Raw genomic sequence first — 27340 nt, 5'->3', positions numbered from 1 at the left:
TTGACTTCCATAATAGGAAAGAACAAATATTACGGAGGTCAGTGGTTACAGTATGTAAACAATGACAATTTTTATTTTTGTTAAATGTCTCTGAGATACCCCATACCTTGTATGTAAGATTATAGCTTGTAATACCCTAAGTTAGCCAGTCGGTGTCGCCAAACACCCGTAAAAGCCGCAGCTCTGTTTTCCCTATTGTCAGGTATCTGTCTTTCTCTCCCCTTATGACACAAATAACTCGGCGTCATTTTGAAACAAAGGGAACTCACTTTTACATCGAAGTTTCATTTACACATCTGTAACCTTTAGTACTCCCCAAAATGTGGGCATGTTTTGACTACTCACACACACATTATGAAGATTGTGATCAGTAGCCGTCGAGTTATGTCATTTAGAGTGATTATAATTCCCTTTTCTCGTGTTTGCTAATTTCTTTCGATATAAATTACTCACACACGACCGCCATAATAAATAATCTGATGGTTTCTGTAGATTTTAGACTTAGTTTGATCTGGTTATTATGGCTATTTTGTGAAAGTGTTTGTTTAAAGCCACCTGAAGCCATTTTGAGTCACTCTCCGTTGAGATTAACGTTATTTTGGCGCGTTTTTAAATAATGGCTAATTGTTTCATGTTGGGGGTTACAAAAACCGGAATTTACCTATTTTATTTCAGTTGTTAGGCCTGCTTTGAACTTTGAGTATGATGTTGAATTTCATAACTTTGGGTTTCAGTATCTCTCAGTGTTTTAAGTTCCTATTTGTTAGCCATATTCTGAAATATGATTGAATAGCATAAATCCTGAGGTTGTTGTTCAGGAATTGTGAAATATTAGCAAGTTTTGTTTGCTGATTTTTATGATTTCATAAATTTAAAGTTATACTGTTAGGTAGAATTGCATTAAATTAAACAGTGTAGTTTTGTTAAAAATACATTTTAAACCTCTAACTCTTAGTAATGAATTTCATTGTATAATCTCCATTCTGCTTGATTCAGTCGTTTATAAAATGTACAAAGCTAGATGTTATCACACAAAGCACATTTTCAAAGCCCAACAAAGGACTTTTTAATGTTAATAGGATTTGCACTACTTCTAAAAGTGTCTTTTTTTCTTATCCTCATTTATAAATCATTATATTTCACCCGAATTACAAGGGTGATTTGCATTTTTAGTCAGGTTCTCCGAGGGCGTTTATTTCCTGAGCTACACCTCTTATCTAAAATGTCTCAAATTCACTCTCGTGTGTCAACACTTTATTTTTTTCAAGCTTAAATGTCTGAAATAAATTTAGGTTAAGATACTAGAAACAAAAAGGAGTGATTAACTAATGTAGTTTCTTTGTTTAAAATGAAAATATCTAAATGGAGAAAAAACAAAAGACTGTCTAAGTTTTATCACTGGCTGTATTGCTAAGCAAAAATCAAAATTGAGGGAAGGGATTCTTATCTAAATGCTGTTGATTTGCTCTGCACAAAAAAAGCCACAATCAATTTGACTTTTAATGAGAAAACATCTGAAGAGAGAAACTGTCCGCCCGTGCTCGGGTTTCCTTACCTCACTGACATTTTGTTAGTTTCACACGTGCTGGGCGTTTAAACCCTAGTTTTAAACCTCAGACTTAGCAGCTAACACAAATACTATACTACACTTTAAGCATAAGAGTTTCCATTGCTTATTTAAAGATTAATAAATGACTCACATTTCTATTTATCCTCTAAATAGTTAGTCATTATACAGCCACATTATTTGTGGTCATCACTTATTTTGTAAAAGTGTGCAAAATAAATGTATGGATTAAATAAAAACACTATTATGCATCTGTGGTCATGCATTTAATTTGCATCTGATATTTCATTTGATCAATTTAAGCATGTGCTCTTCACACACAGTTTCCTGTTTATTCCGTCGCTGCAAAGAGACTCTTGCTTTTTTATTTAATCAAATTAACTTTTCTAATCAACATATATTAGACAAATATTAAATCAATCCCGATTATCTTATTGAATTAAGTTAAATTAGCCTAAATACATCTGTTTTTGTTATATCATTTTGTACAGTGTACACCAGACCAGTTTAACTTCTTATCTTCAGCTCTCTTTGTTAAATAATATCTGCGATTTTTAATAATAGGAATATCACAAATGTCATCCTGCAGCTGTTTCATCCTTGCCTTTATGACATTTCTAGTTCACACATTGTGGGTGGATGTAGAAAATTTCATATGTAAGGGTGTTGTGTTTCATAAAGACGACACACAAAAGAAATCAATATGAGTTTCTTGTGAAATTGGTAATGGACCGATAGCTATTGATGATATCACGTTGACTATTTCAGTATTAGTCAGTGGAATTAGTTAAAGGTGTTCTGGCATATAAAAGATCCGCTCCTCATTGAGGATTGACAAATGTTTAGTTGCTTAACTATGAAGGGTGAGTTTGAATTGTTTTTTCGGTCTGTTATTATTTTAAGATGATATAAGCAGTTGGATTTAGGCAGGATGGAGATGATTGATGTGTTCGGGAACGCTTGTGGGCATCTGTACAATAAATGTGATTATTTTGTTGTTCGTGTCGTGTTTTGTGTGTGTGTGTGTGTGTTGTGTGTGTGTGTGACCGTTTGCGGTGTGCGTCGAGGGTATAGGAAGCACTTTGTCAGATGTTCTCTTTGTTCTGAAGCATCGATTTGATGACTTTGGTTTTGCTTAAGAACGTTTGGTTATGACAGCGTTTAGAATTGTTTGACATGCAAAAAATGAGCAAGCGTCCTCAAGATCAAACAGTGGAGGTTATAAATATTGATATTAGAATGCAAAGTTAAGAAAATGTTTCATAGCAGTTTATGAAATCCGAAACGATGACCAAACGCTGTACTTATATTATATGCAGATGTCCTATATTCTAATGTAGGTTGGGTTTTATTTAATCTCGCATGTTTTTAGGCAGATAAGGGAATATCGAGCAACTTGTTTACACTGTAAACAATATCTGTTAATTGAAATTTCTGTTTTTTGTGATTCATAAATGTTTTCTGTTTATTTACGGTTGTTTATGGGATGTTGATCACTGCTTTGTCAACTTTTGTTATTGAAAATTTAACTCTACAGTTTTACAAAGTGACTTTTACTGACATTTCAGTAGTTTGAAATAGTATAGGAAATAATATATGGAGAAGTGTGTAAAATAACAGGAAAATGTACTGGTAGTTTATTACAAGGTTTTTGGAGCGTAATATACAACACAACCCAGATAATATATCACTTTAAAATAATAAAAATGTTAATAAAAGTCACTTTTTAAGGTTAAAAATTGTTGTAAGATAAATCAAGCTCCCATAATGCAATTCAAAAACAGAAATAAACTGGGAAAAAGTAAAAACAAGAGTCACAAAATACAGAAAACTGCTTATTTATGGATATATTTGACAGTGTATGTTGTCATTTTTTTATATAACCGGTTTAGTATAAACTGATTACCAAATCCTATAGGATTTCAGCTCTTTTTAAAATATTGGCAATATCTTTTTGGATAAATATTTACTTGAAATTTGTGTGTGTGTGTGTGTGTGTGAGAGAGTGAGTGATCGTTTGCAGTGTGCGTCGAGGGTATAGGAAGCACTTTGTCAGATGTTCTCTTTGTTCTGAAGCATCGATTTGATGACTTTAGTTTTGCTTAAGGAGTTTTGGTTTTAACAGTGTTTAAAATTGTTTGACATGCAAAAAAATGAGCAAGCGTCCTCAAGATCAAACAGTGGAGTGTATAAATATTGATATTAGAATGCAAAGTTAAGAAAATGATTCATAGCAGTTTATGAAATCCGAAATGATGACCAAACGCTGTACTTATATTATATGCAGATGTCCTATATTCTAATGTAGGTTGTGTTTTATTTAATCTCTCATGTTTTTAGGCAGATAAGGGAATATCGAGCAACTTGTTTACACTGTAAACAATATCTGTTAATTGAAATTTCTGTTTTTTGTGATTCATAAATGTTTTCTGTTTATTTACGGTTGTTTATGGGATGTTGATCACTGCTTTGTAGAGTTAAATTTTCAATAACAAAAGTTGACAGTTTTACAAAGTGACTTTTATTGACATTTCAGTAGTTTGAAATAGTATAGGAAATAATATATGGAGTATATATAAGTGTGTAGAATAACAGGAAAATGTACTGGTAGTTAATTACAAGGTTTTTGGAGTGTAATATACAACACAACCCAGATAATATATCACTTTAAAATAATAAAAATGTTAATAAAAAGTCACTATTTCTAACTTTTTAAGGTTAAAAATTGTTGTAAGATAAATCAAGCTCCCATAATGCAATTCAAAAACAGAAATAAACTGGGAAAAAGTAAAAACAAGAGTCACAAAATACAGAAAACTGCTTATTTATGGATATATTTGACAGTGTATGTTGTCATTTTTTATATAACCGGTTTAGTATAAACAGATTACCAAATCCTATAGGATTTCAGCTCTTTTTAAAATATTGGCAATATCTTTTTGGATAAATATTTACTTGAAATTTGTGTGTGTGTGTGTGTGAGTGAGAGAGTGAGTGATCGTTTGCAGTGTGCGTCGAGGGTATAGGAAGCACTTTGTCAGATGTTCTCTTTGTTCTGAAGCATCGATTTGATGACTTTGGTTTTGCTTCAGGACTTTTGGTTTTGACACCATTTAAAAAAGTTGTTTGTCATGCAAAAAAATGAGCAAGCGTCCTCAAGATCAAACAGTGGAGTGTATAAATATTGATAATAAAATGGAAAGTTAATAAAATGCAACCTCTGGCATGTAAAATCCTTTGCATTACATACTAGTTTATGACCAAAATCTGTATTTATATGTAAATGTATTATATACGTAATATATGCAGGGATTTTGTATTATAATGTAGGCTGCGTTTTATGTTATCTTGCATGTTTCATTAGTTAATTAATAAACAGTTTCTGTATGTTGTGATTCACAAGTGTTTTCTGTTTATTTAAGGTTGTGAATTGCATTATGGGATGTTGATCTCTGCTCTGTTGACCTTTGATGTTGAAAATTCAACACTACAGTTTAACAAAGTGACTTTTATTGACATTTTAGTAAATAATATAAGGTGTAATAAATAATATATGGTCTGTAAAAATACAGAAACTGTACTGGCAGTTTATTACAAGGTTTTTGACATGTAATAGACAACACAACCCAGACAATATATCACTTTAAACTATTAAAAATGTTAATAAAAGTCACCTTTTTGAACTTTTCATGGCTGAAAGGTGTTGGAAGCAAGATCAAGCTGCCATGTTGCAATTCAAAACCATAAATAAATGGGAAAAATTAAAAACATGCATCGCAAAATACAGAAAACTGCTTATTTAGGGATATATTTGACAGTGTATGTTGTCATTTTATATATAACCGGTTTAGTATAAACTGATTACCAAATCCTATAGGATTTCAGCTCTTTTTATAATATTGGTAAAATTATTTTGGATAAGTGTTTTCTTGGAATTTGTTGTTAGTTGCAATTAGTTTTTTTTGCATTTAGCATTTTATTAGATGCATTTTCCCCAGCTCTCTTAAATCAAAATAGACCCAAATTATTAAAGACTCAAATAGGCAATAACGATAACCGGTTTCAAGGATTACCGCGATTTAGAAAAGTCAAGGTTTTAAAACTGCTAAAATAATCTGTTATACTGTTCCTAGGTTATATGTAGGACAGAATCTTTGCACGCTGATTTTTAGCCCATCATTGAGTTTATGTATCCTCTTGTGTAATTTTGTGTTTATTAAATTCTTTAAATTAATTTCAGTAATATTATTGTCCAATATGAAAATGTTCATTTGATTTATTTACAATACAGTTTGTAAAGTAGTATGTCTTTAAGTAGATATATTATATGAGAGACGTTGTTTACCAGTTGAGTGGATCTAATTGTTTTGGCATTGTAAACCTTAAATAAAAGTTACAAACATGATTTTTTATTTGATATATTACATTTTTAGTTATGATACTCTTAAAATCATTCCGCATAAATCATACATTTTTACAAAATTCTGCGCAGAAATATCAAAAAATGTCTGACCCTAGTTATATGTACGTTTTATTTTTTTAATGTGTGTTTTTTTTAATGTGTTGTAAAGAAATCTGTCTTTTTTAAACTAATGAAAACAGCAGAGGTCAATGATTTATTTTAATTATTTAGTTTGACATGCTTGCTGTCCCAATGTATACGGATAAAAAAAATAAAGGGAACACTTGGAGTTCCATAGTGTTGTTTAAGTGTTCTTTATATTTTCGAGCAGTGTATTATAAATGTTTCCTAAAATATAACATATTAATGGTGAGGAAAAGTTGTTTCTTACTCAGACATTTAAAAAAGGACATATTTTAAAGCAGTAATCACAATACCTTGAAACCGTGACCTGGTCTGCTCACGCTCATCCCATCAGGCAGGCATTACAGAAGCCTGAGGAACAAATCAGTGTGGTTTCCTGACAGATTTATCCTGTATTTATAAGACTTTTGAATAATAGCGTATCTTAAATGCTATTGAATAGCTAGTATGTAATAATAAATAGTTAAATTATGTTAATATTATAACTATTATAGCAAACTGTGCAATAGTTATTTAAATATTAATCTATTCCCTTCTGTGTTTTTTTAAATTAAGTTATTGTATTTACTATATTTTTTAAATTATAAAAGCTTATTTATTATGTTAGGGTTTTATAGTGTTTGATGTTTTTACGCTCTTGTTCGGTCTGATGCAACGTAATGTCGTTCTGCATTACAATTTATTGTGATGTTTTGAATGACAAAAATAAAGGAAACTGAACTGAACTGAAACTGAGTTTTATTAAAGATTACCATGCTGTCAGAAACTGGCACATGCCTAAACTCAAATGCTCCCAGTACAGATTATTGCCATAAACCGTGTATATTTAATGAAGGGTAATTACTTCACCTTGCATATTGCTATTCATAGTCCATATGCGGCTTGTTATTTGCATTACCAATCTGCTTTGAATTAATATTACAGTTGAAGTCAGAATTATTAGCTCCTCTGTTTATTTTTTCCCCAATTTCTGTTTAACGGAGAGATTTATTCAACACATTTCTAAACATAATAGTTTTAATAACTCATTTCTAATCACTGATTTATTTTATCTTTGCCATGATGACAGTAAATAATATTTGACTAGATATTTTTCAAGACACTTCTATACAGCTTAAAGTGACATTTAAAGGCTTAACTAGGTTAATTAGGTTAACTAGGCAGGTTAGGGTAATTAGGCAAGTTATTGTATAATGATGGTTTGTTCTGTAGACTATCGAAATTGCTTAAAGGGGCTAATAATATTGACCTTAAAATGGCTTTTAAAAAATGTAAAGCTGCTTTTATTCTAGCTGAAAGAAACCAAATAAAACTTTTTCCAGAAGAAAAAATATTATCAGACATACTGTGAAAATTTCCTTGCTCTGTTAAACATCATTTGGGAAATGTAATTAAAAGAAATTCAAGGAGGGGCTAATAATTCTGACTTCAACTGTAAATCACCACCAAAATACTGACAAATTGGATCACATACACAACCCTTTTGCTTAGTATTGCAAACTATGCTCGTATTGCATGCAGATATTTCCACATATATTTCTATGTGGTTGGTTGCATTTATTATTTTGCATTTGGAGCACTTTTTTTCCATCTATCTTTGATCAAAACAGACCTCTGACCCATTTTTTTTCTTTCTCGACCCACCCGTTACCAGCTCACAAGATGTATTTTTTTAAAACAGGAAATGGCCACATGACCAGTTTATCACTTCCATTGTCCTTCTCATTGCATTTAGTTGTACAGTCATTATGCATTAGCAAAATATGTAGCATAGATATTATCCATGAAATAATGCACAGTAGAACGTCATCGTAACACATTACAATACGTTAATGCATTTACTAACATGGACAAACAATGAACTATTCATTTATTACAGTATTTGTTCATGTTAGTTAGTGAATATACAGTTGTTCATGTTGACTAATGTTAACAAGCATGAATTTGGATGTTAATAATGCATTAGTAAATGTTGAACTGTTAAATAAATGCTGTACATGTATTGCTCATAATTAATTCATGTTAGTAAATACATTAACCTTATTGTAAAGTGTTTGACCAATCATGATATGAATATATATATATATATATATATATATATATGTATATGTATGTATATATATGTGTATATGTATGTATATATATGTGTATATGTATGTATATATATATGTGTATATATATATGTATGTATATATATGTATGTATATATATGTGTATATATATGTATATATATATATATATATATTAGTCCATGAAAGATAAAAACAGCCACTTCATCAAAGCTTCCATTCAGGTTTTTTAAAAAAAGTAAATACCGTAGTACATTTTACACCCGGGGGAAAGTAATTGTCATGAGTGCTTGTTCCAAGATGAGTGCATTTACTCCTATTACCATGTGTCGCTCTAAACACTGCCATCCATCAAATAAGGAAAACCGCGGTATCATGTTTAGCTCTGTTGATGTGCATTAAGCTTTTCCAGCTTTGTGTAACCGATGCGAGATTTTCAGAGCAGCTGTATTTGGGCCTTTTATCATGTAGACACGACAGTCTCCACCCGTGATGGACTGAAAACTGCCCAGGGCTCCCAAAATTGAGAATAGGAAAACAAGACGGTGACATAACAGAAGATAAGAGCAGCTTATATTGCTCCCGAAAGCCGAGATGAAGTTTTGTAAATTGCACATGTGTGTAACTGGAGTTGACTTCCACGTTGTAGTTATTTGAAAGCGCCTCGGTGGCACAATTGTTCTGCTTTGAGTGAGGAAATTGAGCAAGGCCGCTTATATTGAAGCTGTGACTAGGAAATACGTAATGTGTTGATAAACTGATTACATTATTATAGATCCTGTTTATTTTTAGATTCATTTTACCTGTCAGTTTACTTGTTTATGCTTTGCAATTGTTTTACTTTACATTGTAAGTTGCATTGGATGAAAGCATCTGCACTGTAGAATATGCTGGGTTCCCCTGCAATTCCTTTGTTGTCCCTACATAAATTGATTACCTTAACTTTAATTGTTTTTACAAATTTAAGTGGATTGAACATAAAAGTATTAAGTTGTCCCCCCCCAAAAACACAATAATTGTGTTCAGCCTTAGTTTTGTAGTATTCCTACAAATATATTAATCCTAAAAAGAGAGTAAAACAGGAAAAGCATTTTTGTTTTAGTTCCTCACCACCCAGTTTTTATATTTAAAGTGCAGTGTCATAGTAATAAACAGGAAATAAGCCAAATTAATGATGCAGAATACATAAATGGATGATGAATTGACTCTTAAAAAGATGATATTGTTTTCTTGTTCAGTCTGTATATTTGCAATAACAGCGTTTTAAAATTTTCAAGTGCGATCAATTTGTCGGGTTGCCATAACACAAATATCTGACACCAAAAACCAGGCCATTGCCTTAATGTCTTTATGAATGTAAGTGGATTGAGCATAACACTGTTATTATATTATTCTTAAAAAATTGTGTTTTTTTTAGATATGCAGTTTGAACAAGCAGCAACAACTTTTTTGAGTGAAAATGCAAGCATGTACATGAAAAATAATTGCATGCAGTTTACTTCAAAAACTGATATGCAAATCCATGCACACTCAAAAAAAATATTTTTTATTTGCTTATTCAAACTACTTACTTAAAATAAGCTGAATCAACACAATTCTTGAGATTTCGTTGGGACAACTGAGTTTTTTTATGTTCAATCCACATAAATTTGTTAAAAGTGTTAAGTTAACTTAATCGGTTTGTGTTGGGACAACATGAATTAATTGTGTGGAACCCTGCATTTTTTACAGTGCACACAAAAATTAATTTACCCATAGGGTGTTTACAGGGTTCGTACAGATTTTTTTGGATAAAGTGAACATATTTGAAAATGTAATTGTGTTACTTTTGTAGTACTGATATTAATGGATAATAATTAATTGATTAATTAATAATAATTCAGATCCATTATTTGATATTAAACGGGTTAATAATAATAATGCACTTTTTATTGCTTTTGCATCCCATCTTATTTGCATTTTGTTGCTTAAACCGTGGCAGAAGACAAAATGCATAGATATTACCACTTCATGAGTGAATAATTTATGAAATTAACATACACAGTTTTGTTGAATGATGAAAAACTTAAGATTTGAGTTAATTACATTGAAGACAGTAAATAATATTTATTCAGTGTTAGACTCAGGGCAAACATGCCATCAAAACATTTCCTTAATATATTGTACTATACTATACTATACTATACTATACTATACTATACTATACTATACTATACTATACTATACTATACTAAATTATACTAATATTATATTGTATTATATTATATTATATTATATTATATTATATTATATTATATTATATTATAAGATATTATATTATAAGATATTATTTTATATTAAATTATTCTATATTACTGTACTGTACTATATATTATACTATGCTATAGTATAGTATACTCATTCATCCATTTTCTTTTCGGCTTAGTCCCTTTATTAGTCCCTTATTCTTGCTGTGAGGTGACAGCACTACCTACTCCGCCACTGCGTCGGCCTACTATACTACACTATATATTATACTAGACTATATTATACTATAGTGTGCTATATTATACTATAGTGTTCTATACTATATATTATACTATACTAAACTATATTATACTATACTATGTATTACACTATACTATACTAAATTATATTAAACTATACTATATATTATACTATACTATACTATACTATACCGTAATATACTGTAATATACACTATATTATTTACTGTCTTATATTTCAAAAACTACATTTTAGGCCTTAAAAAGTCCTAAATTGACTGAATTATTGTCTTGTAGGTCTTAATTCATTTTTAACAGGTCTTAATTTTCTTTGTCCATATAAAGCTACTTAATCAGGCCAACAACCATACTTCTCAATAAAACATTTAACAAAAGTTACATTTATTAGCTCAATGTTGTAAGTGTAATTATACAAGTTTGCTTGTTTTGTAGTATTTAAAGTATGTGGCTAAGAGCACTTTACTAAACACATGCGCTATAGGTGAATTGAATAAACTAAATTGGCCATAGTATATGTGTGTGAATGAGTGTTTCCCAGTGCTGGGTTGCAGCTGAAAGGGCATCCGCTGTGTAAAACGTGCTGGATAAGTTGGTGGTTCATTCCGCTGTGGCAACCCCTGATTAATAAAGGGACTAAGATGAAAATAAAATAAATGAATGATGAATGAATGATGTGGCGATTTTCTTGAAGGGGACAATTTTTCCACTGGTCATTAGAAAAAAATGCTTAGTGTTTAGCTTTGCATAAGTCTGAAATTGTATTCATAATGGTCTTGAAAAGGTCTTAAAAAATCTTAAATTTGACTTTGTGAAGCCTGCAGAATCCACACTATACAATACTATAAATCATCTTATACAATATATCTTATATATAATCTTATACAACGTTACACTGTAAAAAAAATCCTGCTTGTCTTAAAATTTTAAGCCGAATCAAATTAACCTCATGAGTCCATTGAACTTATATTATGTCAAACTGAGTTAAAACAGCTTGCACAACTTATAAAATTAAGTTAGAACTGGATTAACTTATTTTAATAAGTTACTATGAACTAAAAACATATGTTATCATGACTAATTGATCACATGATTTTTTTACAGTGCATGAAGTGTGCATATGCATGTAAATACATCATGTGTGACACTTGTAAAGTGCTGGAAAAGTCTCAAAATGCACCTGTAAGCTTAAAAGTGCTTAAATGTCACTTTGGAAGAGGTGTAAGAGCGCTGTAATTAACAATGTGAACTCTCCAGTTCACTAGACATCTAACTCAGTCTGTTTTCAATTGGTGTTTTTTAATTCCCTCTCTGGAAACCGTCAGCCTGTTTCACTGTGACCTTTAACCTTTTATTTGTGTCTTTGAAGAACAGCTGCACTAGTCTTTGGAAAAGCAAAATCTGTTGCCTTTTGTACACTCTGGAATAGATGTTTCTTTGTGTTTGCTCATTTATGAGCTACAGTATTGCCTTTTGTTTACATTTACCATCAGCGCTGTCTTCTCATAGTGATCATTACACATAAGATGAGGTTTCTGACAGTGACTAAATGCATGCATGATATTAAAAAACAGCTCGCCGGAGAAAGAAGTGAGAGATAATAGAGGAGAGTGTTGTGTTTTGGGTGCGTGGGAGGGTTTTGAATGCACAGATGGCACCAACCAAAAGCATAGGATGTTTAAATGTCAATCTAAAATACCATATCCTCCACAAAATATAGTGCGCTTCTCGGCCTGAATAAATTGTGACTTTTTTTTCTCTTCTTTCTTTCTCTCTTACTCCCTCTCTCTCTCTCTTTTTGTGAAAACCACAAGACTTTTTCAGTTTTGAGTTTTGTTTTCGGGCGTAATTTGGTTTATCTGTAAGCTCATGATCTTTGTGTTAAGACAAACATTCCAGGAACCTCCACCGAGCGTTATTCAGAAAGCCTCTGGTTTGCGCTTTATGTCGGGTTTCGTAGCACGTGTCAAGCGTTTCTGTATAACTATCAATTTACGGACTGTTCTTGCATTATTTCTTTGTGCGTGTGTGTAATGTGCACACATTCACACGCATAAGCGGGAGTACAGCTCTGATTACAGTGGCAACGATAATTATCCTTGTCCCACATTTAATAGGATTAATTGGTAATCCACATGCATGCGGTTTGATTTCTAGTCAATTCAATAATGCAAGTTTTATTGTCCACATGCATTCGGTTTGATTTCTAGTCAATTCAATAATGCATGTTTTATTGTCCACATGCATTCGGTTTGATTTCTAGTCAATTCAATAATGCATGTTTTATTGTCCACATGCATTCGGTTTGATTTCTAGTCAATTCAATAATGCATGTTTTATTGTCGACATGCATTCGGTTTGATTTCTAGTCAATTCAATAATGCATGTTTTATTGTCCACATGCATTAGGTTTGATTTCTAGTCAATTCAATAATGCATGTTTTATTGTCGACATGCATTCGGTTTGATTTCTAGTCAATTCAGTAATGCATGTTTTTTTGTCCACATGCATTCGGTTTGATTTCTAGTCAATTTAATAATGCATGTTTTATTGTCCACATGCATTCGGTTTGATTTCTAGTCAATTCAATAATGCATGTTTTATTGTCCACATGCATTTGGTTTGATTTCGAGTCAATTTAATAATGCATGTTTTATTGTCCACATGCATTAGGTTTGATTTCGAGTCAATTCAATAAAGCATGTTTTATTGTCCACATTCATTAGGTTTGATTTCTAGTCAATTCAATAATGCATGTTTTATTGTCCACATGCATGCGGTTTGATTTCTAGTCAATTCAATAATGCATGTTTTATTGTCCACATGCATTTGGTTTGATTTCGAGTCATTTTAATAATGCATGTTTTATTGTCCACATGCATTCGGTTTGATTTCGAATTAATTCAATAATGCATGTTTTATTGTCCACATGCATTTGGTTTGATTTCGAGTCAATTCAATAATGCATGTTTTATTGTCCACATGCATTATGCTTGATTTCTAGTCAATTCAATAATGCATGTTTTATTGTCCACATGCATTTGGTTTGATTTCGAGTCAATTCAATAATGCATGTTTTATTGTCCACATGCATTAGGTTTGATGTCTAGTCAATTCAATAATGCATGTTTTATTCTCCACATGCATTAGGTTTGATTTCTAGTCAATTCAATAATGCATGTTTTATTGTCCACATGCTTTCGGTTTGATTTCTAGTCAATTCAATAATGCATGTTTTATTGTCCACATGCATTAGGTTTGATTTCTAGTCAATTCAATAATGCATGTTTTATTGTCCACATGCATTAGGTTTGATGTCTAGTCAATTCAATAATGCATGTTTTATTCTCCACATGCATTAGGTTTGATTTCTAGTCAATTCAATAATGCATGTTTTATTGTCCACATGCTTTCGGTTTGATTTCTAGTCAATTCAATAATGCATGTTTTATTGTCCACATGCATTAGGTTTGATTTCTAGTCAATTCAATAATGCATGTTTTATTGTCCACATGCATTCGGTTTGATTTCTAGTCAATTCAATAATGCATGTTTTATTGTCCACATGCATTCGGTTTGATTTCTAGTCAATTCAATAATGCATGTTTTATTGTCCACATGCATTCGGTTTGATTTCTAGTCAATTCAATAATGCATGTTTTATTGTCGACATGCATTAGGTTTGATTTCGAGTCAATTCAATAATGCATGTTTTATTGTCCACATGCATTCGGTTTGATTTCGAGTCAATTCAATAATGCATGTTTTATTGTCCACATGCATTCGGTTTGATTTCTAGTCAATTCCATAATGCATGTTTTATTGTCCACATGCATTAGGTTTGATTTCGAGTCAATTCAGTAATGCATGTTTTATTGTCCACATGCATTAGGTTTGATTTCGAGTCATTTTAATAATGCATGTTTTATTGTCCACATGCATTAGGTTAGATTTCTGGTCAATTCAATAATGCATGTTTTATTGTCCACATGCATTCGGTTTGATTTCGAGTCAATTCAATAATGCATGTTTTATTGTCCACATGCATTAGGTTTGATTTCTAGTCAATTCAATAATGCATGCTTTATTGTCCACATGCATTCGGTTTGATTTCTAGTCAATTCAGTAATGCATGTTTTTTTGTCCACATGCATTCGGTTTGATTTCTAGTCAATTCAATAATGCATGTTTTATTGTCCACATGCATTCGGTTTGATTTCTAGTCAATTCAATAATGCATGTTTTATTGTCCACATGCATTTGGTTTGATTTCGAGTCAATTTAATAATGCATGTTTTATTGTCCACATGCATTAGGTTTGATTTCGAGTCAATTCAATAAAGCATGTTTTATTGTCCACATGCATTAGGTTTGATTTCTAGTCAATTCAATAATGCATGTTTTATTGTCCACATGCATGCGGTTTGATTTCTAGTCAATTCAATAATGCATGTTTTATTGTCCACATGCATTTGGTTTGATTTCGAGTCATTTTAATAATGCATGTTTTATTGTCCACATGCATTCGGTTTGATTTCGAATTAATTCAATAATGCATGTTTTATTGTCCACATGCATTTGGTTTGATTTCGAGTCAATTCAATAATGCATGTTTTATTGTCCACATGCATTTGGTTTGATTTCGAGTCAATTCAATAATGCATGTTTTATTGTCCACATGCATTAGGTTTGATGTCTAGTCAATTCAATAATGCATGTTTTATTCTCCACATGCATTAGGTTTGATTTCTAGTCAATTCAATAATGCATGTTTTATTGTCCACATGCTTTCGGTTTGATTTCTAGTCAATTCAATAATGCATGTTTTATTGTCCACATGCATTAGGTTTGATTTCTAGTCAATTCAATAATGCATGTTTTATTGTCCACATGCATTAGGTTTGATTTCTAGTCAATTCAATAATGCATGTTTTATTGTCCACATGCATTCGGTTTGATTTCTAGTCAATTCAAAATTGCATGTTTTATTGTCCACATGCATTCGGTTTGATTTCTAGTCAATTCAATAATGCATGTTTTATTGTCGACATGCATTAGGTTTGATTTCGAGTCAATTCAATAATGCATGTTTTATTGTCCACATGCATTCGGTTTGATTTCGAGTCAATTCAATAATGCATGTTTTATTGTCCACATGCATTCGGTTTGATTTCTAGTCAATTCCATAATGCATGTTTTATTGTCCACATGCATTAGGTTTGATTTCGAGTCAATTCAGTAATGCATGTTTTATTGTCCACATGCATTCGGTTTGATTTCGAGTCATTTTAATAATGCATGTTTTATTGTCCACATGCATTAGGTTAGATTTCTAGTCAATTCAATAATGCATGTTTTATTGTCCACATGCATTCGGTTTGATTTCGAGTCAATTCAATAATGCATGTTTTATTGTTCACATGCATTAGGTTTGATTTCTAGTCAACATAATAATGCATGTTTTAATTATTTCTTATGGATGATGATGATGATGATGATATTCCTAAGATTTAATTTTTTATAGGCCTTCCTTAGTTTTGCTGTCAAAATATGCTTATACATTTTTTTTATCAGTGCTTAAAAAGAGAAAAAGCATATTTCTTTTAGTTCTTCATCACCCAGTTTTATATTTAAAATGCAGCGTCATAGTAATTAACAGGAAAAGAGCTAAATTAATGATGCAAACTTCATTAAGTCGATGACGAATTGACGAATAGTGCTTTCTTGTTCAGTCTATGTGTGTGCAATAACAGCATTTGGAAGTTTCATAAATTTTCAGGTGAGATCTATCTGTTTGGTAACTAATTTGACACCAAAACTGGCCTCATTGTCTTAGAAGTGTGCCTATAGACACCATTTAGTGATGTTTTAATGGACTCCCATTTAGGTCTTCCAATAGATGTTACATTTCTTGGTGGTTTTATGCGTGTGTGTAAGTGCAGCATTGCATTTTATGCCTGTAACTTTAGCTTTTATGCATGTAAAAAGATCCTTTTAAGTACTTCAGGCATTTTAAAGTGAGATCTGGCTAATGGGTCAGGATAATATTTCTAATCTGATGGCAAAAATGCTAATAAAAACAGGCTACTGTGTCAGAACTGTACGTTGAGATGCATTGCATCATTCAGTGACACATTTTAATCAACAATTCTCCTTAGTGGTTTAATGCTTGTGTGTAAGTGCAGTTTTGTTTTGTCTCATATTTTAGTTTTTGCTTGAACTTTATGAGTAACACTTTAGAATAATGCTCCATTAGTTACTATTGCAAAGCATTTTTATTAAGCATGGTTCAATATTAACTAATGCCTTATTAAAAATTACATTAATGCACAGAGAGTTAACATAACCTAGCGTTATTTAACTTAAATAACATTAACTAATGTTAACAGACATGAATAAATACTGTAAAAAGTGTATTAATAATAGTTTGTTCATGATAGTAAATACATTACTGATGGACCATTATTTTATCCATGCATGAAGATCTTAAGTATTTCAGGCCGTTTAAAGTGAGATCTGGCTAATGGGTCAGGATTACAGATCTAATCTGATACAAAATAATGCAAATAAAAACAATCCACTGTGTTAGAACTGCACATTTAAATGCATTGCATCATTCAGTGACACATTTTAATCAGGATCTGCCATTGTTACATTTCAAAATTCACCTTAGTGGTTTAATGCATGTGTGTGAGTGCAGTTTTGTTTTCATATTTTAGTTTTTTGCATGTACCTTTATGAGTAACTCTTTAGAATAATGCTTCATTAGTTGCTATAATTTACTAACATTGACTTAGTATGAATAATATTGTATTTATTAATCATGTTTTAATATTACCTAATGCATTATTAAAATCCATGTAGTGTACTGTAACATTAATGCACCGTGAGTTAACATAACCTAACTTTATTTAACTTAAATAACATTAACACATGTTAACAGAGATGAATAACTACTGTAATTAGTACATTAATAATAGTTTGTTCATGTTAGTAAATACATTAACTAACGGACCTTTATTAAGTACTTCAGGCCGTTTAAAGTGAGATCTGGCTAATGGGTCAGGATTACAGATCTAATCTGATGCCAAAAGATGCGAATTAAAACAGGCCGCTGTGTCAGAACTGCACATTTAGATGCATTGCATCATTCAGTGACACATTTTAATCAGGATCTGCCATTGTTACATTTCAAAATTCACCTTAGTGGTTTAATGCATGTGTGTGAGTGCAGTATTGTTTTCATATTTTAGTTTTTGCATGTACCTTTATGAGTAACACTTTAGAATAATGCTCCATTAGTTAATATTATTTACTAACATTAACTATCAATAATATTGTACAGTATTTATTAATCTTGGTTCAATATTAACTAATGCATTATTAAAATCCATCTAGTGTACTGTAACATTAATGCACTGTGAGTCAGCATAACCTAATGTTATTTAACCTAAATAACATTAATGCTAGCACAGATGAATAAAATTGTAATAAATATATTACTAATTGTTCGTTCATGTTAGTAAATTAACTATTTTATGCACGTAAAAAGATCTTCTTAAGTACTTCAGGCATTTTAAAGTGAGATCTGGCTAATGGGTCAGGATTACAGATCTAATCTGATGCCAAAAGAAGCGAATTAAAACAAGCCACTGTGTTAGAACTGCACATTTAGATGCATTGCGTCAGTCAGTGACACATTTTAATCAGGATCTGCCATTGTTACTTTTCAAAATTCACCATAGTGGTTTAATGCATGTGTGTAAGTGCAGTATTGTTTTATCTTACTTTAGTTTATTGCAGAATAAATACTATAATAAATGCATTACCAATTGTGTGGTTATGTTAGTAAATTAACTATTTTATGCATGTAACAAGATCTTCTTAAGTACTTCAGGCCGTTCAAAGTGAGATCTGGGTAATGGGTCAGGATTACAGATCTAATCTGATGCCAAAAAGTAAGAAGTGTGCATTTAGATGCATTCAGTGATGCATTTCAATCATTGTTACGTTTCAAAAATTCACCTTAGTGGTTTTATGCATGTAAGTGTATAGCGTTCAGTGTGTGATTGTGCATGCCTGTGCATTGTGTGTGTGTGTATGTGTGTGTGTGTACTCCCACCTGTGGTTGTGTGCTTTCTGCTTTGCTCAGGCAGTAGGAGGGCTGCAGACGTTTTAACGGCAGTCTCGTAAACACTCCCGCATACACCAAAAAAAAAAAAAGCACAAAAAATACCCAGCTGCACACAATGGACACTTTAGCAGCACTTGCTCAAATGTTTGCTTTTCGGGTTTTCATTGTTTATCTCGGATCATTTTATGAGACGAAGGAAATGAGACAGATATCATACAGCATCAGAGTTTCCACCTTTACCAAAACAAAAAAAAAGGAAAGGTCATCAGACTTCACCTAATGACCTTCATGCTGTTAAATAAATCACTTATAAATGCAGGAAAGTTCTGTATGGATATTTTAAACCGCACGCAGCGGCGTTATTGAGTCATCCGGGTCGAATTTGTTTCGAGATTTTTCACATGCAATTTGTAGTTGTTGTTCAAGACAAGTCAGTGCTGACTAATATAAGAATAATAAGGAATTTAATTATAAACTTTGAAAAACAATGTGGGTAAGAGTGGATGAGCCATGCCGAGGGCTGATCTGTGTTGACTGTGAAAGTTTCAGTATTAATTGTCAGTGTGTAGGTGTAACTTGTTATCAGAAGTCAAGAAACACAGCGTATGATTTTACTCAAACCATACGTTTTTGAAAGCTGCCATCATTTGCGTCGATTAAAACACTCGAGGCGTGATGAATATTTCAGAAAAGTGTTTCATTTATTTATTTTGGTAAAAGCTCTTGCTTGAAAATGCAAACTCATCCAAAATGCAGATATCAAAAGCAACACATGCACATTTGTAATTGATATTATGAAGCATTAAATTGTGTGATGTGCACCACAACAAAACCGAGCTGCTGTGAAAGAGAAAAGTGCATTTGTTTTGATCTTCCTCACAAAGTTCTGCCTTCATCTGTGCAGCACTGAAACACACTGATGCCAGATGACCAGCGTTTTATTTTAAATGTCTCATATTTTTGATTAAATGTTTTATTAAATCTTGCTTTTCTTATTTTGTACGTCGTAGGACAGGAAAGACAGGATTCGACACTCTGCCCACGAATGTTTGCTCCTCTTTCTTAACCACGGAGGCTCATCAAACACACTTCTCTGCCTTAAATGACTAATTCTGATCAAGTAATGCAGAGTAAACCGTGCGCACTTTTGTGTCATCATTTATATCTCACGAAAATGTGGCGATTTTTCTATTTTAGGATGTGAAAGCTGTCGAGTTCATTCTTTGGTTGTTTTGGTTTTTAAAACCTGTTAAGGCATTGGGATCTTTACATGGTTAAACTACCTCCAAATTGTATATTTAGCGAGCTATAATTTGAGAATAAAATTCTAAACATTTCAGTCAGATGTAAAGAATCGTAATTGAATATTTGAAGACGCTCTAAACAAACTCAGTTTAGCTTTTTATAAAGTTGTTTACAGTTTTGTTTATGCATCGAAAAATCATGCTTTTAGAATTCTGATGCAAAGCTAAATTTGGAGATACATTTGTTTCGTAGTTTGTTTTTATATAAATAAATCTTTAAGTCATTTTGAAACTGATGCTTTAGGTGATATTATAGAATAGACTAGGGGAAATTTGCTTCTTAAGCATGTTCAACCCACTCAGTTTCGACTGGAAAAAACATCTTTAACCTTTTCAGCAACAACAAATGCCCATCAAAAAGTCAAAGAGAGAGAGAGAGAAGTTTTTTTTCAGGCCACCAATGTTTTAAAAGAGACATCTTAAGGACACCATTTGTGATATTCACTTCGGTTATGACTCATTATTTCTCTCATTTGAAACTACAGATTTTACGACGATTCGTGGACTCAATATTTCTTTCAGTTCGAGCTGAAATTGATCGCAGGATGATTTTAGGGAAAGACTCTGAAGTAGCTGATTTGTTCAGAAGTGGATTTTGTGATTTTTTTAATGCGTGCATTTATTTATATGACTATCTGATTTGATACAATCCTCATACACGCATTAGCTTGATAAAATGTGTCCAGTTTCATCAGAAAACTTGATAAAAACCTAGTTTGAGATGTCTAACACATGCACCATTTAACTTTGGATCCTAGTTATACTTAATAAATGTTCATATTTAAATATTAACACGTATACACATTTATTTGAGTGAAATACTATGTAAATGCAGGCATTTGTTTACCTTTAAAGTGCTATTTACACTATAGGCCTCATAATTTAATTAACTTGATAGTCTGTCATCCAGTTTCATCATAAACCTGGTTAAAACACGTTTAACACATGCATCATTTAACTTTAGATCCTAGTTATACTTAATAAATGTTCTTATTTAAATATTAACACATTTAAATACAAATATGCACATTTATTTGAGTGAAACACCATGTAAATGCAGGCATTTGTTTATTTTTAAAGTGCTATTTACACTATAGGCCTCATAATTTAATTAACTTGATAGTCTGTCATCCAATTTCATCAGAACATTTCATATAAACCTGGTTAAGACATGTTTAACACATGCATCATTTAACTTTATATCCTTGTTATACTTAATAAATGTTCATAGTTAAATATTAACACATTTAAATACAAATATGCACATTTATTTGAGTGAAACACCATGTAAATGCAGGCAATTGTTTATTTTTAAAGTGCTATTTACACTTTAGGCCTCATAATTTAATTAACTTGATAGTCTTACATCCAATTTCATCAGAACATTTCATATAAACCTGGTTAAAACACGTTTAACACATGCATCATTTAACTTTAGATCCTAGTTATACTTAATAAATGTTGATATTTAAATATTAACACATATACACATTTATTTGAGTGAAATACTATGTAAATGCATGCATTTGTTTACCTTTAAAGTGCTATTTACACTATAGGCCTCATAATTGAAATAACTTAATAAAATGTAGTCTGTCATCCAGTTTCATCAGAACATTTCATATAAACCTGGTTAAAACACGTTTAACACATGCATCATTTAACTTTAGATCCTAGTTATACTTAAAAAATGTTCATATTTAAATATTAACACATTTAAATACAAAAATGTTCATTTATTTGAGTGAAATACTATGTAAATGCATGCATTTGTTTACCTTTAAAGTGCTATTTACACTTTAGGCCTCATAATTTAATTAACTTGATGTTCTGATGAAATTGGATGACAGACTATTTCATATAAACCTGGTTAAGACACGTTTAACACATGCATCATTTAACTTTAGATCCTTGTTATACTTAATAGTTGTTTATATTTAAATATTAACACATTTAAATACAAATATGTTCATTTATTTGAGTGAAACACCATGTAAATGCAGGCATTTGTTTACATTTAAAGTGCTATTTACACTTTAGGCCTCATGATTTGACCTTTTGGTCATCTTGAGGTCACATTTAAAACTCTAGTGATACTGTTAACGTCAATAAATCAAGACTCGGATTTCCAGAATAATCTAAGGGTAGTTTTCTTCTGAAGCGTCGTCTCCTGTCGAGCTCTGATATTAGGCTCTCACTTCCTGTTCAAACTGTTTTGTTTACCATTTTGAAGGTGCTATTTTTATCCGTCTCAGCAGCGGCCGTTTCAGACACACACTTTTCTCGCGGCGTCTATATCTTTCTCTCCTTGTTGTTGCTGTGTTTTTATGCATTAAATAAAACCCTGTAGATTCACACGCGCCCTCATACCGAATAATCTTTGACCTCATTTGAAAGCAAAAACACTCGCCTCTGAAGTCTGTCGGCTCCCACACAACCTCAAAAACTGGCACCGTCTGAAGATTAGCTCCTATACGCTTGTCAGAGGTGCAAATACTTGATGTTTGGATTTGTAGATTAAAAAGTGTGTTAATGTAGTAAGTCTAATATGGTGAATTATTGGCGAGAAAGCAATGAGAAACCGCGTATTGTGTTTCTCAATGTCTGACTAAATCCTGTAGTGTTTGTGGTGATACTGCACTAATTTGACTCTAAGATTTAGTGTAAGCTCGTATTTTTGTATCGCTGCGCCGTGTCATGGATGAAAAGTGTGTGTGTGTGTGTGTGTGTCGTAATATGGTAACTTGCATAACCCCAGGTTTAATAATCATGTGATATGATGTTGAGAATTCAGGAATAAATTGGGTTTTTATATATATATAATCAAACACAAAGTAGTTGCTTTCAATTTTAATAGCATTTCACAATTTTACTGTATATTCACTGATCGAATGTTGAATAAATGCAGCCTTGCACAGTCAGAAATATCAGTTTTGTGTTATTTTGTGATTCACAGACTTCTTTTTGCTTTCATTTATGGTTATGCTTTGCATTATGGGACTTTTATCTCTGCTCTGTCAAATTTTGATGTTGAAAATTGAACTCTGCTGTTACTTATTGACATTTTAGTCATTTGAGACAATATATTGTGTAAATGAAATAATATATCGGCTATTAAGTCTCAGAATAACTGGAAAAGTGCTAGCAGTTTATTAACAAAGTTTGTACAGTAATTTACTGCACCAATAGACAATATATCACTTTAAACCTATTAAAATGACAACAAAAGTCACTTTTTCAACCTTTTTAGCATCAAAAGTTGTTGGAACAAAGATCAAGGATCCATAATGCATAACTAAAGCATACAAACAAACATGAATCACAAAATATTGAAAACTGATAATCTACGGATATATTTACAGTGTGGTTCAAATAAAATACGAGTCATAACATCCAACCAAATCCAAACTGATGTATATTGTGATTGCATTTGATTGAGATTATATATATAATGTATGTATGTATGTATATGTATATATATGTATATGTGCGTGTGTGTGTGTATGTGTGTGTATATATATATATATATATATATATATATATATATATATATATATATATATATATATATATAATGTTGAAAATTTAAGAATAAATTGAGTTTTTAGTTTTTATATATATATAATCAAACACAAAGTAATTACTTTCAATTTTAATAGCATTTCACAATTTTACTGTATATTTACTGTACTTTCAATCGAATAAATGCAGTATTGCATGGTCAAAAATATCAGTATTGTGTTATTTTGTGATTCACAGGCTTCTTTTTGCTTTTATTTACGGGTATGCTTTGCATTATGGGACTTTTATCTCTGCTCTGTCGACTTTTGATGTCGAAAATTCAACTTTGCAGTTACTTTTATTGACATTTTAGTACTCTGAAGCAATATATTGTGCATAAGAAATAATATATAGACAATTAAGTCTCAGAAAAACCAAAAAGTGTTGGCAGTTTATTAACAGGCCTTTGTATTATTTTATATAGACATTTGTATGTAATTTACTACACCAATACAGACAATATATATCACTTTATTTAAAATGTTTCAACCTTTTTAGCTCCCAAAATCAAATCTAATCACTTTTATTGTCACTTTTAAAGTTGTTGGAACAAAGATCAAGGATCCATAATGCAATACTAAAGCATACAAACAAAACATATGAATCTCAAAATACTGAAAACTGATCATTTATGGATGTACAGTATTCACAATGTGGTTCAAATAAAATTTTGAATGTTTTGATTGCATTTTATTGATTGCATGATATATATATATATATATATATGTATATATATATATATATATATATATATATATATATCATGTTGAAGAATAAATTAGGTTTGATATATATAATCAAACAAAGTTGCTTTCAATTTTAATAGCATTTCACAATTTTACTGTATATTTACTGATTGAAGATTAACTAAATGCAGTGTTGCACTGTCAAAAATATTAGTTTTGTGTTATTTTGTGATTCACAGGTTTCTTTTTGCTTTTATTTACGGGTATACTTTGCATTATGGGACTTCTATCTCTTCTCTGTTGAATTTTAATGTTGAAAATTTAACTCTGCATTTACTTTTATTGACATTTTAGTCGTTTGAGACAATATATAGTGTATAAGAAATTATATATAGACACCTAAGTCTCAGAATAAACATAAAAAGTACTGCCAGTTTATTAACAGGCTTTTGTATAATAATTTACTACACCGATACAGACAATATATCACTTTAAACTGTTAAAATTACAATAAAAATCACTTTTTCAACCTTTTTAGCACCAAAAGTTGTTTGAACAAAGATCAAAAGTCTCATAATGCAAATACTAAAGCATACAAACAAACATGAATCACAAATCATTGAAAACTGATAATGTACAGATGTATTTACAGTGGGGTTCAAATAAAATATTAGTCATAACATCGTGATGGGAACTCCAATACTTGTATATATTTTGACTGCGTAAAGATTTTGATGATATATTGTGACTGCTTATTGATAATGATATCTAGTGGCTATATTTGACTGCGTAATGATACTGATTTGATATTTATTTATTTATTTATTTATTTATTTATTTATTTATTTATTTATTTATTTATTTATTTATTTATTTATGTTTTATACAGCACAATATTGTATGGGTACAATTAATATTTTTTTATTTTTTTATTGATGAACATCCTCTCATATTAATATTAGTTAATATATTTAATCTATAATAATAATAATAATAATAATAATAATAATATTAATTATTATTATTATTATTATTATTATTATTATTATTAACTTTTGTATATTTTGACTGCATAATGTTACTGATAATGATATATTTTGACTACATATTGATAATGATATATTGTGGCTATATTTGACTGCGTAATGATACTGATTTGATTATTTATTTATTTATTTATTTATTTATTTATTTATTTATTTATATCCTGTCTTATTAATATTATTTCGTTTATTTAATCTATTATTAATAATTTAGTAATTTTTGCACTGTTGTCATATGTCACTTTATATAATACAGCTCAGTATCTCATACCATTACGGTTGATGTTTCGTATTATAATATAATAAAATTATTTTGTTATTTTGTTTAGCATGGCTGATTATTGATTCACACACTTTAAAAATAAATCTTGCTGCCCTAAATTTTGGTATTTAATCAAATTACTGTTCTAGTCATCTCAGCTTACATCAATCACACTGACTAAAAATATGAATTATACTTTGTACAACTTAAAATATTAGTTGAAAGGTGATTACCTTATTAAATCAAGTTAAAGTAACATAAAAACATGTGTTATTATGATTTTGCCATAATATAATTCACAGTGAATGTGTCATTTTTTTTTACACAATATTTCCTACAACACACGCACACATGCACGCACATGCACACACTCATTTTGTCTGATATCAGGAACGTTGTGCATGATGAAATTACGCGTCCTCCTACGGGTGTCCTTCCATTGCTCACACTGGGGATTCTTACTAATCACTGTTATTTTAAATTGCATCGTCCTGTAGATGTAGTAAAGGTGCTTGTGCTTATGTCAGCATACAAAACACACTGGCAACGCTCGTCATGCTATGAAGACTCAGCATAGACGGATGTTTATCTTCATTCCTCTCCAGTGTGTTCCTGCTCATTAAACCTGTTCTTGTCCTCTTAAATCAGAGAAAGCATACAAATAGAATGACAATTATAAAAGGAAAATGCTTTGCTTATTATAGGCACAAAAACTTGAACGCACATTTATATGTTTTCGTACATTTAATGTTAATATTAAATAAATGAATGCATTAATTTAAAAATAAACTAAATGTATTTGATTTATTTTATTAATTAAAATCCACTTTTTTATATTTAACTTTTTATTAATTTATATATATATTTGTATTTATTTTTATTTTTTAATAAAAAAGAAATAAATAAAAAATATTAGCTTATGTTTGCTTTATTCTTACAGTAATGTGCACAATAGTTTTTTTGTTTAAACAGGATTGATTAAAGTGTGATTTATTTTTATTTTTTTGTAAATTAAGACTTATGAAATAAATTGTTTTTGTATATTAAATATGAAATTATTGTTCTTATGTAATATTATTTGCTTTTTACATTTCACATTTATTCAGCATATGCATTGCTTAATTCTTGATGTCATTTGCACAATTAAACAAGATTTATTAAATATAAATGTGATTTAGTTATTTTACTTTAAGACTTTTATGTAGCAGGGATGCGTTAATCACTTTAAACAGTGTTTTATGAAAATTCAAAGGGTTTTCTTTAAAATGAGACCAGACTTGCGTTCTCACCTCTGCATGTGAATTTGGGAAGCTTTTAAATTTTAGGTAGGCAAAATCCAGATGAAAACCCCGGAAATAGCCCTGGCACTTAGGTGATAAAGTAAGAGTAAAGATTTAAAAATGTAAAAAAAAACTAAATATTTATTTGTCAAATAAGTGCTGATATTTTAAAAAGCCTGAATTTTTTTTAAGAATCCTGGCAAAAAAAAATTTCACATCTGAATCACAAATCATTGAAAACTGATAATGTACGGATGTTTTTACAGTGGTGTTCAAATAAAAAATGAGTCATAACATCGTGATGTGAACTCCAATACTTGTATATATTTTGACTGCGTAATGATATTGAGGATATATTGTGACTATTGTGGATATATTGTGATT

This window comes from Danio aesculapii, chromosome 13 (genome assembly GCF_903798145.1).
Source record: "Danio aesculapii chromosome 13, fDanAes4.1, whole genome shotgun sequence".
NCBI lineage: Eukaryota > Metazoa > Chordata > Actinopteri > Cypriniformes > Danionidae > Danio > Danio aesculapii.
This window is presented reverse-complemented; position numbering follows the sequence as displayed.